Source organism: Neofelis nebulosa, chromosome 2 (assembly GCF_028018385.1).
Source record: "Neofelis nebulosa isolate mNeoNeb1 chromosome 2, mNeoNeb1.pri, whole genome shotgun sequence".
Taxonomy (NCBI): domain Eukaryota; kingdom Metazoa; phylum Chordata; class Mammalia; order Carnivora; family Felidae; genus Neofelis; species Neofelis nebulosa.
Window position 1 is genome coordinate 115,542,956 of NC_080783.1, and position 13,698 is coordinate 115,556,653.

The 13,698-nt window shown below is 41.8% G+C and overlaps 1 pseudogene; it reads right to left on the bottom strand.

Moving 5' to 3' along the window:
• The window catches only part of LOC131503933 (phospholipid hydroperoxide glutathione peroxidase-like), a 59,989-nt pseudogene extending 55,803 nt beyond the window's left edge, over nucleotides 1-4,186 (bottom strand).
• Nucleotides 4,187-13,698: the final 9,512 nt, after the last annotated feature.

The following is a 13,698-nucleotide window of genomic DNA, read 5'->3' on the forward strand; positions in this document are numbered from 1 at the left end:
AAAGAGAATGCGTATGTTCAGCCTTAGTAGATCCTGCCCAACAGTTTGCCAAAGTGATTTTTATCAATTTATACTCTTACTAGTGGAGAATGAGAATTCCAGTTGCTCCTCCAAAACTTGGTACAAATACAAAACTTGGTATTGTCAGGGTTTTTTTAGTAGCCATTCTGATAGGCATATATTGGTTAATCTGCATTTCCCTAGTGATGAATAAAGCTGGTACCCTTTCATTTGCTTATTGACCATTTGGATATCTTCTCTTCTGATGTGCTTGATCCAGGCATGTGGGGGAGGGGGTGTGGGTGTGTTGTTAGACCTTTTCTTATTACATAAAGGTGTTCTTCGTATACACAAAGCCCTCTGTCAGATGCATTTTGCAAGTATCTTCTTCTCTGAGGCCTGTCTTTTTACTCTTATTGGTTATCTTTGGATTAATAAAAGTTCTTAACTATAATGAAGTTCAACTTATCAATATATTTCATTTATGGTTAGAGATTTTTGTATCTTAAGAAATATTATTTCTCCTCTAAGGTCATCTTTATGACCTCTACTTCCATGTACTCTTTTAGAAGTTTTATTGTTCTACCTTTCCTGTGTACGCCTATAATCCATATGGAACTGATTTTTGTGCATGGTATGAAAGAGGGTCAAGGCTCATTTTTTCCCATCAGCTACCCAATGGATCCAGCACCATTTGTTAAAAAGAACGTATCTAACCTGCTCTACTGCAATGACACCTTGGTTGTAAAGCAGGCGTCCATATATATGGAGTCTGTGTCTGCATGCTCTTTCCTATTCTGTGGGAAATAGGTTTAAGAATCCTGTAGGCTTGCTCCAATGGGTTAACAAGGCTTTGGGCGGAAAGCCGCCACAGGGTGAAAGCGCCCAAGGCCAGTCATTAAGTAAGACAAAGCATAGAACCCCCCAACAGTTAGAGGCCATTAAGAGCCAAAACACCCAAGGTTAGCTAATGAAAAAGTGCCTTGTTAGCCTTAAGGCAGCATGCTCCAGCAATCTGACACTTTGGAGATAACAGCTACTTGACTGTATCCCCCACAGAGAAACACTGTCCATCTGGCATCTGGCGCCAATATATCATTGTGCTTTAATCTCAACTTCTACTGCCACTCGCCCCCCAAACCCTTTGCTTCTTACATACACAAATTAACGGTCACTACCTTATTGGTTTCTTCTGCACGTTCATCACATGTGTAAAACCTTGAGAGCTCAATAAGTACAGAGACAAAACCCTTGTTTGGGTCTCTTGTCTCCTCCTGGACACTAGCCTCTCTCATATTCAATTCTGCATCCACTCTCTTGCTGGACAAGAGGGAGCTCCAGACTCAAAGTCTGTGACACTATTCTATGGATCTGTTTGTCTATCTCAAACCTAATACATCCAAAACTGAATTCCTGATCTTTCCCCCTTAAAACCTGCTCTAAGTCTTACTGTCTGCCTCGTCTCAGTTGCTGGCGGCTCCATACTTCCAGTTGCCCAGGCCCAAACCCTTGGTATCATCCTGATGCAATTCATCAGTGAATCTTGTTACCTTTACCGTCAAACTATATCTAGAGTCACTACCTCCATCACTCCCACCCTGGTCCAAGAGACCATCCTCTCTCATCTGGATGACCACATTAACTTTCTAACTGGTCTCCTTGACTGGTAGTAACTGGTTGGATATGAGGCATGGGAAAGAAGGAGGAATCAGGATGCCATCTAGATCTTTTGCCATGAACGTTGGAAATTGCTTTTCAAAATGGGCTAGGGAAGAAACTGGTTTGGGAGCAGAGGGAAGAAAGTCCCCTGCTTCTGTTGACTATCTACCTAGTGGCCAGGGAAATACTTAAATTAGCTCACACGAGTTACATCATGCCCCTGCTACACAGAAAAGACTCCAGTGATGGTAGGAGTAAGAGTCAGAGTCTTTACAATCTCTCATAGCTTAGAGCTCTCATAGAGCTTAGATCTACAAAGCTCTATGTAATTTGGCTTTCATTAATTAGCTCTTTCCTTTTTTTTTTTTTTTTAATGTTTATGAGAGAGAAAGAAACAGAGAGAGAGAGAGTGTGTGCAGGGGAGGTGCAGAGACAGAGGGAGACACAGAATCCAAAGCAGGCTCCAGGCTCTGAGCTGTCAACACAGAGCCTTCCTTGGGGCTCAATCTCATGGACCACGAGCTCTTGACTTGAGTGAAGTCAGATGCTTAACTGAACCACCCAAGGCACCCCTAATAGCTCTCTCTATATTATTCTATCCTTTATTCACTGTGATATGGCCATAGTGGCCTCTTTGCTATTCCTTTAAAAACCAGGCAAATTCCCACCTCAGGGCCTTTGCACTTGTCATTTTCTCCAAAACCTCATTTTCACCAAGCCTTTGCTCAAGTATCATGTTTTCAGGGAGTCCTTTCCCTGATTACCCCCTTTCTAGTACTCCCTATCTGCTTTTCCTCTTTTTTCCCCTTAGTTCCGATCACCTTGTAACTCTAAAGTCAACAAAAGCAATGTTGAGAAAGACCAATGTTAAAGAAACACTCTTTAATGAAAACCATACACTACAGACTTCTGAGGAATGCATCAGAACATTCATAAAGGACTTCAAAAACTTTTTTTTGTATATTTTGTTTACTGCTATTTCTCCAGCACTTAGAGGAGAACTTAATATATATAGATGTTTAATAAACATTTTATAGTTTAAGCTAATGAAATAACTCAAGGCAGAGCCCTAGATATCTTCAGGACTGGAGAGCCTACCTTGTGATTGGAGGGCTAGAACTTTCTGTCGCACCCCGTGAGCTCTGGAGAAGGGAAAGGAGCTGGAGACCACTCAAACACCAGTGGCCAGTGATTTAATCAATTGTGCCTACATAATGAAATCTCAATTTTAAAAACTCAGACAGGGTCTAGGAGAGATTCCAGGTTGGTGAACCTGATGTGCTGGGCAGATAGCACACTCAGAAAGCCTGATGTGCTGGATGGGTAGCACACTCAGAGACGCAGGGAAGCTCTGAACCACCCCCTCCACCCACCCCCTGCCTTTATAATAAAATTGCCATGGTAACTATGGGCTGAGTTCTGCAAGTTGTTGAACTGGGTGGGGAGAGGGGTACAAGAACCTCAGGATTTATAGTCAGCTGGCAGAAGTGAAGGTAGCCTGAGTGCCCGGATCTGCAGGTGGTATCTGAAGTGGGGGCAGCCGTGTGGGATGGAGCCTTCATCCACCGGGTCTGAAAAAGAACAGTCACTCAGCCAGATTTGAACCCACGCTTTTTAGCAGAATATGGTTGAAGAATAGCCCAGGTTGCCAGATTGCACTCTGTAAAAACAGAGAAAGCAGGATACATGTCCCAAGATGTAATGAGAAAGTTGATGACTCCACATAAAAGGAACTTTGCAGAGATTCAGGAGTTAAAACCTGGATGAGATGAAGTTAAGAGAACCAGAGACAAGGCACTTTAAAGAAAAGAGATCAATACTTTTAACTGCTGAGAAGACACCAAGTAGGATAAAGCCTGACAAATCCCCACTGAATCCAGCAGTGAATGACAATTCAGTATTACCTGGGGATAGAATACACAGGCTGAGAAGTGTGGGGTTTCAGAATTGTGGCTGTGGTGGAAGAGAGGAGGCAGCACTGGGAGTGAGGGCATCTGCCAGCATTATGGCATTTCATTTTGGGTGAACGAGCAGGTGGGGTGTGGGGTGTGTGCGTGTGTGTGTGTGTGTGTGTGTGTGTGTGTAGAGACAGAGAGAAAACGAGTTGGGGAGGGGCAGAGAGAAAGTGAGAGAGAAGATCCCAAGCAGACTCCGCAGAGCCTGAGGTGGGGCTGGATCTCACGACCATGAGATTGTGACCTGAGCTGAAACCAAGAGTGGGCACTTAACCGACTGAGCCACCCAGGTGCCCCAAAAGAGCAGGTTTAAACCAAAAGGGGCCAGATGTAGAAAGTGCCAAAGGGTAGGTGCCAGGCCCCCAGCTCAGAAGTCTGGTCACAAAGCAGGCTGACAAGTTGTTAGTTTTACTTTTATAATTTGTGTTGTTTGAATGTTCTTAGCTTGTAGAGTTGGTATTTTCTCTGCATTTAAAAAAAAAAGAAGAAGAAAGAAAAAAATGAATCTCATTTTTGAGAACAAACAATCCTTTCTTGTGCTACAGCTGCTGCCCCCCCCCTCTTCTCCTCACAGGGAGGCTTCCAAGGGGCAGTCAGCCCATTCCTACAGCATCCTGTCTACTCGCTCCCACCCCTGCCACCCACCCCTGCCACCTACCCCTCCAGTCCAGCCGCTGGCCCCGCTTCACCCCAGCAGCTCTAGTAGGGGCCTCCCATGTGTTCTATGAGAATATTCAAAAGACACTTTCAGGTCTTCTCTCAAGCTTTTTCTATTTGCCAGTTGGACATCTCCATGGGTATCCCCAACTCAACAGATATTCCTTCTTCCCTTTGTCCCCAAACACACTTCTTTTTCCTACTCTGATGAGTACCTCCTACCATACCCCACCCAAGCCAGAAACATGGCATCCTGACTTCTCCTTTTCTTCAGGCCCTGGGTCGCATCCATCGCTAACCCCCCTCACTGACACCCAGCCCCCAGACAGCTCTCAAGCATATCCCTGATTCAAATGCAATTTCCACATAGCCTCCGTGGTGATCATTTTCTTTTTTAAATCTAGGCCAGATAATGTCATTCCTCTGCTAACAGGCCTCTTGTGGCTCCCCACTGCCTAGGGTAAGCACCACCACATTAGTGTGGGTGGTGATGGTTCTTTAGGATCCTGAAAGCCCCACCTGCTGCCCCACCCTCATCTCTTCCTACATCCCCTTCCTGACCGATGTCCAACCCCCACAGAAACCACTGATGGTTCCCTGGACTTGCCAAGTGATTCCATGCTGTCCTCTGGCATTGGGAACTGCTCCTGGCCACCCTGCACCTGCACCTGCCCTCTCCTGCTTCACCTACTGGGCCAACTCCCATTGACCCCACAAGACTTACCTCAGACTTCACCTGCTCAGGGACTTAGTGACTTACACAGGGACAGTTTCATTATTAACCTATTGCAGCTTCCCTTTTCAAGACTCTTAAGGCATTTGGGCTAGTGTCTAATCCTAAATGGTTTCATACTGTAGCAAAGAAAGTATGGCCTACAGTAATCCCACAACTACGGAAGTAGATTTGTTTCTTTAGTCACATGTTGGTGCCTCAAAATCAATCTGTATTGAGTATTTATAAGTATTTATAAATGGTGCTTTTAATTAGTCATGGCATACCAAGCAATTTTAAGCTTTCTTAAAATACAATTCTGTAAAGAACACTGTTTATCCAGAGTAGTCGACCCCACTCACTACCAGAATCTTCATCTAAAAGCTTGGGTGGATCCATCAATCCAGGTGTCTTTACCATAACAAATCTTATGGGAGCCTTTAATTCTGAAATTGACAAAAGCAATGTTGAAAAAGACTGACCCAGCACTCTGTGAAAAGAACGACATGGCAGAACCTTTTTTAGGAGTGCATCCTAACATCTAAGAAACCCTCTCTTTGATGATAGCACCAGGACATATAATTTTCTCTGTGTTTCATCTGTAAAATAGGGGTAATAATGGTTATCCCACACAATTATCCTAATGACTAAGTGAAGAGAGCTTGAATCAGAGATAAAAAGTTGGAAGCATCAGCATATATATAGACAGTGTTTAAATCCATGGGAATTGATGAGATAATCTAGAGAGGTGGGTTGAGAGAGGAAGAGTCCCCAGCCTCTTTCCAAATGTTTCCTGTTTATTTGTTCATCCAACAACTATTTTCTGAGTGCCATGATCTATCAGTAACTGTGCCAGGCGCTGGAGATGCAGGGCTGAGCTTGGAGACGGAGAGAAAGCACGGCCTCCTGAGGGAGGCAGAGGGCACACGAATATCTACTTAATTACAAACTATACTAAGTGCTTGAAAGGAAATATCAGAGCTACTGTGGGAGAACATCATGAGGACCTAATTCAGATTAAATACTGACTGTAAAGCACCTAGCGTTGCCTCTGACACACTTGGTCAAGGAAGGTGTCACTAAGTGACAATTATGCTGACACCAGAGGATTAGCTGGAGTTAGCAAGGTGAAGAGTTAGGGGTAAGAGCACTGCCAGCAGAGGAACAACATACAAGAAGGCCTGAGGCAGGAAAGAACCTAGGGTAGTACCCGAAAGGGGACCCAATATGACCAGAGCATATGACAGTTAGAAAATGGCAATGAAAAAAAAAAAAAAAAAAAAAACAATAGAAAGACAGAGTCCTGGCCACTGAGGACAGAACTCTTTCCCTTGCCACTTGGTTAAAATGACTATGAAAACCACCCAACACCTCTAGATACCACATCAACATAGTAATAACGCAACGTGAATTGCATCTGCCTGGAGTGGTCCTCTTTCTAACCACCCCTTTCTTCACCCCCTGTCTCCGCCCCCCCCACCCCCCCCATCAACGTGCACCCTTTGCCATCCAGAATCTCACTTTGGTGCACTGCCCTGGGGAAAACAACTCAAGAATGCATCCTTCCTAGGCAGGATATATTCAAAGTGCTGAAAGGGAAAAAGGTGCAGCAAAGAATACTCATCCAGCAACGCTGTCACTCAGAATAGGAGAGGTAAAGAGTTTCTCAGACAAACAAAAACTTAAGGAATTCATGACTACTAAACCAGACCCACAAGAAATATTAAGGGGATCCCTGAGTAGAAACGAAGACCATAAGTGAGAGGATGAAAAATAGGAAGCACAAAAGCAGTAAAAATAAAAAATTTGTAAAAATCAGTCAAGGGATTCACAAAATAAAAGGATGTAAATGACACCATATACCTAAGGAGTAAAGGTAAAGGAAAGGAGTAAAGATGGGTTTAAACTTAAGCAACCATCAACTTCATATAGCATACTATATGCAGAAGATGGTTAACCAAATGGTTAACCAAAAATCAAAAACCTAATGGTTAACCAAAAATCAAAAATCAGTGATATGCAAAGAATAAGGAGAAAAGAATCCAAGTATATGACTAAAAAAGCCAGCAAACCATGAGAGCAAGAAAATTATCAGAGAAAACCTATAAAAACAACCACAAAAGAAGTAACAAAATGGCAATAAATACATATTATCAGTAATTACTTTGAATATAAAAGGATTAAATGCCCCAATCAAAAGGCATGTGGTGACAGAGTGGATAAAAAAACAAGACCCATCTATATGTTGCCAGAAGAGACTCATTTCAGACCCAAAGACACCTGCAGCTGTGAGGGGATGGAAAAACATTTCTCACGCAAATATGTGTCAAAAGAAAGCCAGGATAGCAATATTTATATTGGACAAAATAGAGTTAAAACAAAACTGTAACAAGAGACAAAGGATACTATATAATAATAAAGGGGACCATCCAACAAACTATACATACAACAACTGTAAATATTTATGCCCCCAACATGAAACCACCCAAATACATAAAACAGTTAATAACAAAAATAAAGGAACTAATCAATAGTAATATAATAACAGCAGGGGATTTTAACATGCTACTTACATCAGTGGACAGATCATGCAAACAGAAAATCAACAAGGAAAGAGTGGTTTTGAATGACCCATTAGACCAGATGGATCTAACAGATATATTCAGAACATTCCATACTAAAACAGCAGAAAACACATTCTTTTTGAGTGCACATGGAACAGTCTCCAGACTAGATCACAGGTCACAGATATCAGGCCACAAAACAAGTTTCAACATATTCAAAAATATTGAAGTCATACCATACCATCTTTTCTGACCACATTATGAAACTAGAAATGAACCACAGGAAAAAAAAAACCTGGAAAGAGCACAAATACATGGAGGTAAAATAACATGCTAAGCAAACAATGAATGGGTCAACCAAGAAATCAAAGAAGAAATAAAAAATGACATGGTTAAAAAATAAATTAAAAAAAATTTTTTTAACTAAAGAAATAAAAAATTACATGAAAACAAACGTAAACAAAAAAATGGTCCCAAATCTTTGGGATGCAGCAAAAGGAGTTCTAAAAGGGAAGTTTAGAGGCTCCTGGGTGGCTCAGTCAGTTGAGCATCCAACTTCAGTTCAGGTCATGATCTCATGGTTCATGAGTTTGAGCCATGAATCAGGCTTGTGGCTGTCAGTGCAGAGCCTACTTCAGATCCTCTGTCCCCCTCTCACACTCATGCTCTCTCTCTCAAAAGTAAATGAACATTTTTTCAAAAGTGAAGTTTATAGCAATACAGGTCTACTTCAGAAAGCAAGAAAAATCTCAAATAAACAACACAATCATACCTAAAGGAGCTAGAAAAACAAGAAACAAAACTCAAAACCAGCAGAAGGAAGGAAATAATAAAATTAGAGCAAAAATAAATGATATAGAAACTGAAAAAAAATAGATCTGTTCAATGAAACCACAAGCTGGTTCTTTGAAAAGATCAACAAAATTGATAAGCCTCTAGCCAGACTCATCAATTAAAAAAAAAAAAAAAGGAAGAGAGAAGTCAAATAAACAAAATCACTAATTGTGGGGAATAAGCTTAGGAATCCCCTGGGCTTACACCAATGGGTTAACAAGGCATAAAGAAGTACAAAGCCATAGGATGCTCACACCTGAGTTTGGGTAAACAAGATCAAGACCCCAGGAGAGAGCAGGGGGTTGCAAAGGCACCCAAGATATAGAGGGGATGCAAAGGCCCCCAATACAAAGCTATATGAGGTAAGCAAGATCAGCCCTTCCAGGTGAAAATTACCCCCAATTTAGTACTATAGCAGAAAGCTGCTTTCACAGGAGGGAAGAACCAAGTTAGGTAAACAGTTAAATAGGGCTATAGACCACTGCACTGTGCTGTGGGTGATGCTGCCCATAGTAGAGATGATTAACAAAAGAAAGGTATCTTGGGGCGCCTGGGTGGCTCAGTCGGTTGAGCGACCAACTTCGGCTCAGGTCACGATCTCGCAGTCTGTGAGTTCGAGCCCCACATCGGGCTCTGTGCTGACAACTCAGAGCCTGAAGCCTGCTTCTGATTCTGTGTCTCCCTCTCCCTCTGCCCCTCCCCTGCTCATGCTCTGTGTCTCTCGGTCTCAGAAATAAATAAACATTAAAAAAATTTTTTAAAAATAAAAAAAAAAAAAAGAAATGTGTCTTGTTAACCCTGAGGTCATGTGTCCTATCTGTCTCATCCCCTAGACTAGCTAAGATAAACTGAGGTGGTGCCTCATGTCCACTGTAAACAACCCTATGCCCGGCTGCCCGGTGCCAAGATTTTGTTTTGTATTAACCCACACCCCTAATCCTGAATATCTTCAAAACCCCCTTTTTCCTCATGCCCATGAGTTAATTTTCACTGATTCATTGTCTCTTTGTGCATGTCCATCACCATGTTTGTAAGCCTTCCAATCCTAATAAAAATGGGGCAAGGACACATATTCCAGGCTGTTGTCTTTTCCCAGACAAGATTCTCACTTTTCATCCTACGTCCTGCTCTCTTACTAGACCAGAGAGAAATTTAGACCCAGAGTCTATGACAACTAATGAAAGAAGAGAAATAACCAACACCACAGAAAGACAAACTATTTTAAGAGAATATTATGAAAAATTATACGCCAACAAATTGGACAACCTAGAAGAAATGGATAAATTCCTAGAATTACACAACCTACCACAATTGAATCAAGAAGAAACAAAACTTGAACTGACCAATAGCTAGTAAAGAAATTAAATCAGAAATCAAAAAAAACTTCCAGGAAACAAAAGTCCAGGGCCAGACGGCTTCATAGGAGAATTCTAGCAAACCTTTAAAGAAGAGTTAAAGTGTGCTTGGGTGGCTCAGTCAGTTGAGTGTCTGACTCTTGATTTTGGCTCAGGTCATGATCTCATAGTACATGGGATCAAGCCCAGAACCAGGCTCCACGCTATCAGCCCAGGGATGCTCTCTCCTCTCTCTCTGCCCCTCCCCTGGGTCGTGTGTGCATACATGTTCTCTCTCAAAATAAATAAATAGAAAAAAAAATTAAAGAAAATAGAGTTAATATCTATTCTTATCAAACTATTCCAAAAAATAGACGAGGAAGGAAACATTCCAAATTTGTTCTATGAGCCCAGCATTATCCTGATACCAAAACTAGAGAAAGACATCACCAAAAAAGAGAAGTACAGGCCAAATATCTCTGATGCAAAAATCCTCAACAAAATACTAGCAAATCAAATCCAACAATACGTTAAAAAAAATCATTCACAACAATCAAGTAGGATTTATTCCCAGGATGCAAGTGTGGTTCAATATTTGTAAATCAATCAATGTGATTCATCAACAAGAGAAAGGATAAAAACCATATGATCATTTCAGTAGATGCAAAAAAAGCATTTGACTAAGTACAACATAGTCAACCATCCATGATACCCATTCATGATAAACCCTCAACAGAGCAGGTCTAGATGGAATATACTTCAACATAATAAAGACCTTATATTAAAAAATCACAGTGAACATCATACACAATGGGAAAAACTGAAAGCCTTTCTTTACCCTAAGGTCAGGAACAAGTCAAGGATGTCCACTCTTACCACTGTTAGTTAACATAGTACTGGAAGTCCTAGCCACAGCAATCAGACAACACAAAGAAATAAAAGATAAAGATAACTGGATTACAAGGTAAACTCAAGAGTATACGCTATATATACTCAAGAGTATATGCCAACTGGATGGGGAGAGGCGTTGTGGAACAAGGAGAGGTCAAAGGTGACTCCTAAATTTCTAACCAGGAAATGGTGCCTCATGTAGAGGCACCTGGGTGGCTCAGTCGGGTAAGTGACAGACTTTGGCTCGGGTCAAGATCTCGAGATTCGTGAGTTCCAGCCCTCTGTTGGGCTCTGTGCTGACAGCTCGGAGCCTGGAGCCTGCTTCAGATTCTGTGTCTCCCTCCCTCTCTGCCCCTCCCCTGTGCACGCTCTCTCACTCTCTCTCAGAAATAAATAAAATTAAAAAATTTTAACAGCAGATTAAATATTTCAGAAGAAAAAAGATTAGTGAACTTGAAGGCATAGCAATAAAAACTATAGAAAACAAAACAAAGAAAAGGGATTTTTAATAATGAGATTTGGAAAGAATAAGAGAGCATCAATAAGCTCAGAGACAATGTAAAGTGGCCTAATATACAAGTATTTGGAGTCCTTAAAAGAAGGGAAGAGGGGGGAGAACTGAAAATATACTTGAAGAAGTAACAGCTTACGATTCTCCAAACTTGATGAAAATTATAAATCCACAGATCCAAGAATCTCAATGAACCCCAAACACAAGAAATATGAAAACATTACATCCAGGCAAATCATAACCAATTTGCTAAAACAAACAAACAAACAAAAACAGTGATAAAGAGAAAATCTTAAAAGCACCAATAGGCTTGCTCGATGTAGGATGGCCACAAAACTTCAATCTGTAAAAACACATCTACAAAGCCCAATAAAGAGAATCACAAAAAAACAAGGTATGCCTGTATGGCAAAAGATGTACAAGACCCACATTACAAAACATTGCTGAGAGAAATTACATGAGTTAAATAAATGGGAAGATATAACTTTGTTCATAAGAAGACCTGCTGATGAAATACAACTTATTCATAAGAAGACTTCATTTGCTGAGACATCAAGTCAAAATCACAGCAGGTTTTTCTTTTTTGTAGATATTGACAAGCTGATTCTAAAATTCATATGGAAATGCAAAATATCTCTAGAATAGCCAAAACAACTTTGAAAAAGAACAAAGTTCAAAATAATTTTGAGACTAATTATGAAGCCATAGAAATAAACACAGTATGGTATTAGCATCGAGGAAGAACTGGCTTGGGGCACCTGGGTGGCTCAGTTCGTTAATGGTCCAACGCTTGGTTTCAGTTCCGGTCATGATCTCAACGGTTCCTGGGATGGAGCCCGCGTTGGGCTCTGCACTGACAACATGGAAACTGCTGGGAATCTCTCTCTTCCTCTCTCTCAAAATAAATAAATAAACTTAAAACACACACACACACACACACACACACACACACACACACACACAGAAAGTTAACTAGCTCAATGGCACAGAATACAGAGTCCAGCAATAGACCCAAAGGTATATGATAATCAATTTTTTATCCAAGTGCAAAGACAATTAAATGAGGAGAGCTTTTCAACAAAGGGTACTGAAATAATGGGAAATTAGTGTCATAGATACCAATCGCTCACCAAAAAAATGTAGAATGGGGGAGGGGTCTCTCAACTTAGCGCCAAGCTCAAAGCCAAGTTTATTTATCTCTGATAAATCTTTCCCCGTAATGGTCCCTCGAGTTCCACCTTTACTATGTGAGTAGTGACAGAAGTGTGTTGGTGGGAAAACACTATGTAATGAGCATGTGCTGGCTGTTCAGCAATTTTAATAACTATTATGAGTAACTTTTAGAGTCTTAAGTAACTTTTAGAACCTTAAGACTTCAGGATGTAGGAGGACTGTCGTATATTGGTAAATGTTTAATAAAAGGGAGAGAAGAGGCCCTCATGTGCAGTGAGTGAATACTCCCAGGCAGTGGATTTCAAGCCGCCAGGTGATGTGACTGAAAGTGGATGTTAGGAAGATTTGTGCCTTCTATTCCCCCCACACAAATAGGATAGAGGTGAACAACCCCAAGAGCAGATAGTAGTAAAATAATTAGGAAGTTACAGTTTTCAGTACCGAAAACCTTCGTTTAAAAAATAATTTATTTAGTGGAGTGCCTAGGTGGCTCAGTTGGTTGAGCATCTGACTTCAACTCAGGTCATGATCTCGCAGTTCCTGAGTTTGAGTCCTGAGTCAGGCTCTGTGCGGACAGCTTAGAGCCCGGAGCCTGCTTTGGATTCTGGGTCTCCCTCTCTCTTGGCCCCTCCCCTGCCTGCACTCTGTGTCTCTCCCTCTCAAAAATAAATATACATTTAAAAAAATTTTTTTTAATTATTTAATTGTAAGGCGACATAACTTAAGTTTTGATAATGGCAGTATTTAAGGATCGTCTAGCCAAACTCTGAATTTTTAAGTCTGGTCCCATGAGCCAGCGCCAGCACACCACTGGCCCGGGGCAGTTTCCTAAGGAAAGTACAAGGTAACTCCAGGTAACTTCTAACTTCGTGACTCCCAATTAAAGAGAAAGTTCTTCGGTGCACTTTTTTCAGTACGCGCAACAAACAGATGACGAAACAGAGGCCAGGTGCAACTGAAGAGTCCATACATGGTGTCAGGTGGGAAGGGGTCTGAGCTCAGGTCTGTTTCCAAAGCTAGCGACGAACACATCCTACGAGTTCCTCCATTTGAAAACAGCCTGACTTCAACTTTTAGTTCTGCCCCGGGATTTAAGGGGGCGCGGAACGAGGGGCAGCGGAAGAGGCAGAAAAGGAGCATTTTAAACGTATAAATGCCCTTTTAGCAGCCGGAAGGCTCTCTACAAATCAGTACCAACCCGATCCCAGGTACGTGTCTGTGGCCTACAAGCCCTTATTCCTACACTTCTCGTGTGCGCTCCTACCTGCCAAGAGTCTTAAGTCGTCTTAAGAGGAGGAGGCTGCTTGGGCACACGATTGCGCAAAGTGCCAAAGCGCGAAGCCGGAGGGCGCGGAAGCTGCAGGGGGATGGGCGGCAACCGCGGTGGAGGAGGGGCGGGGTGGGGTGG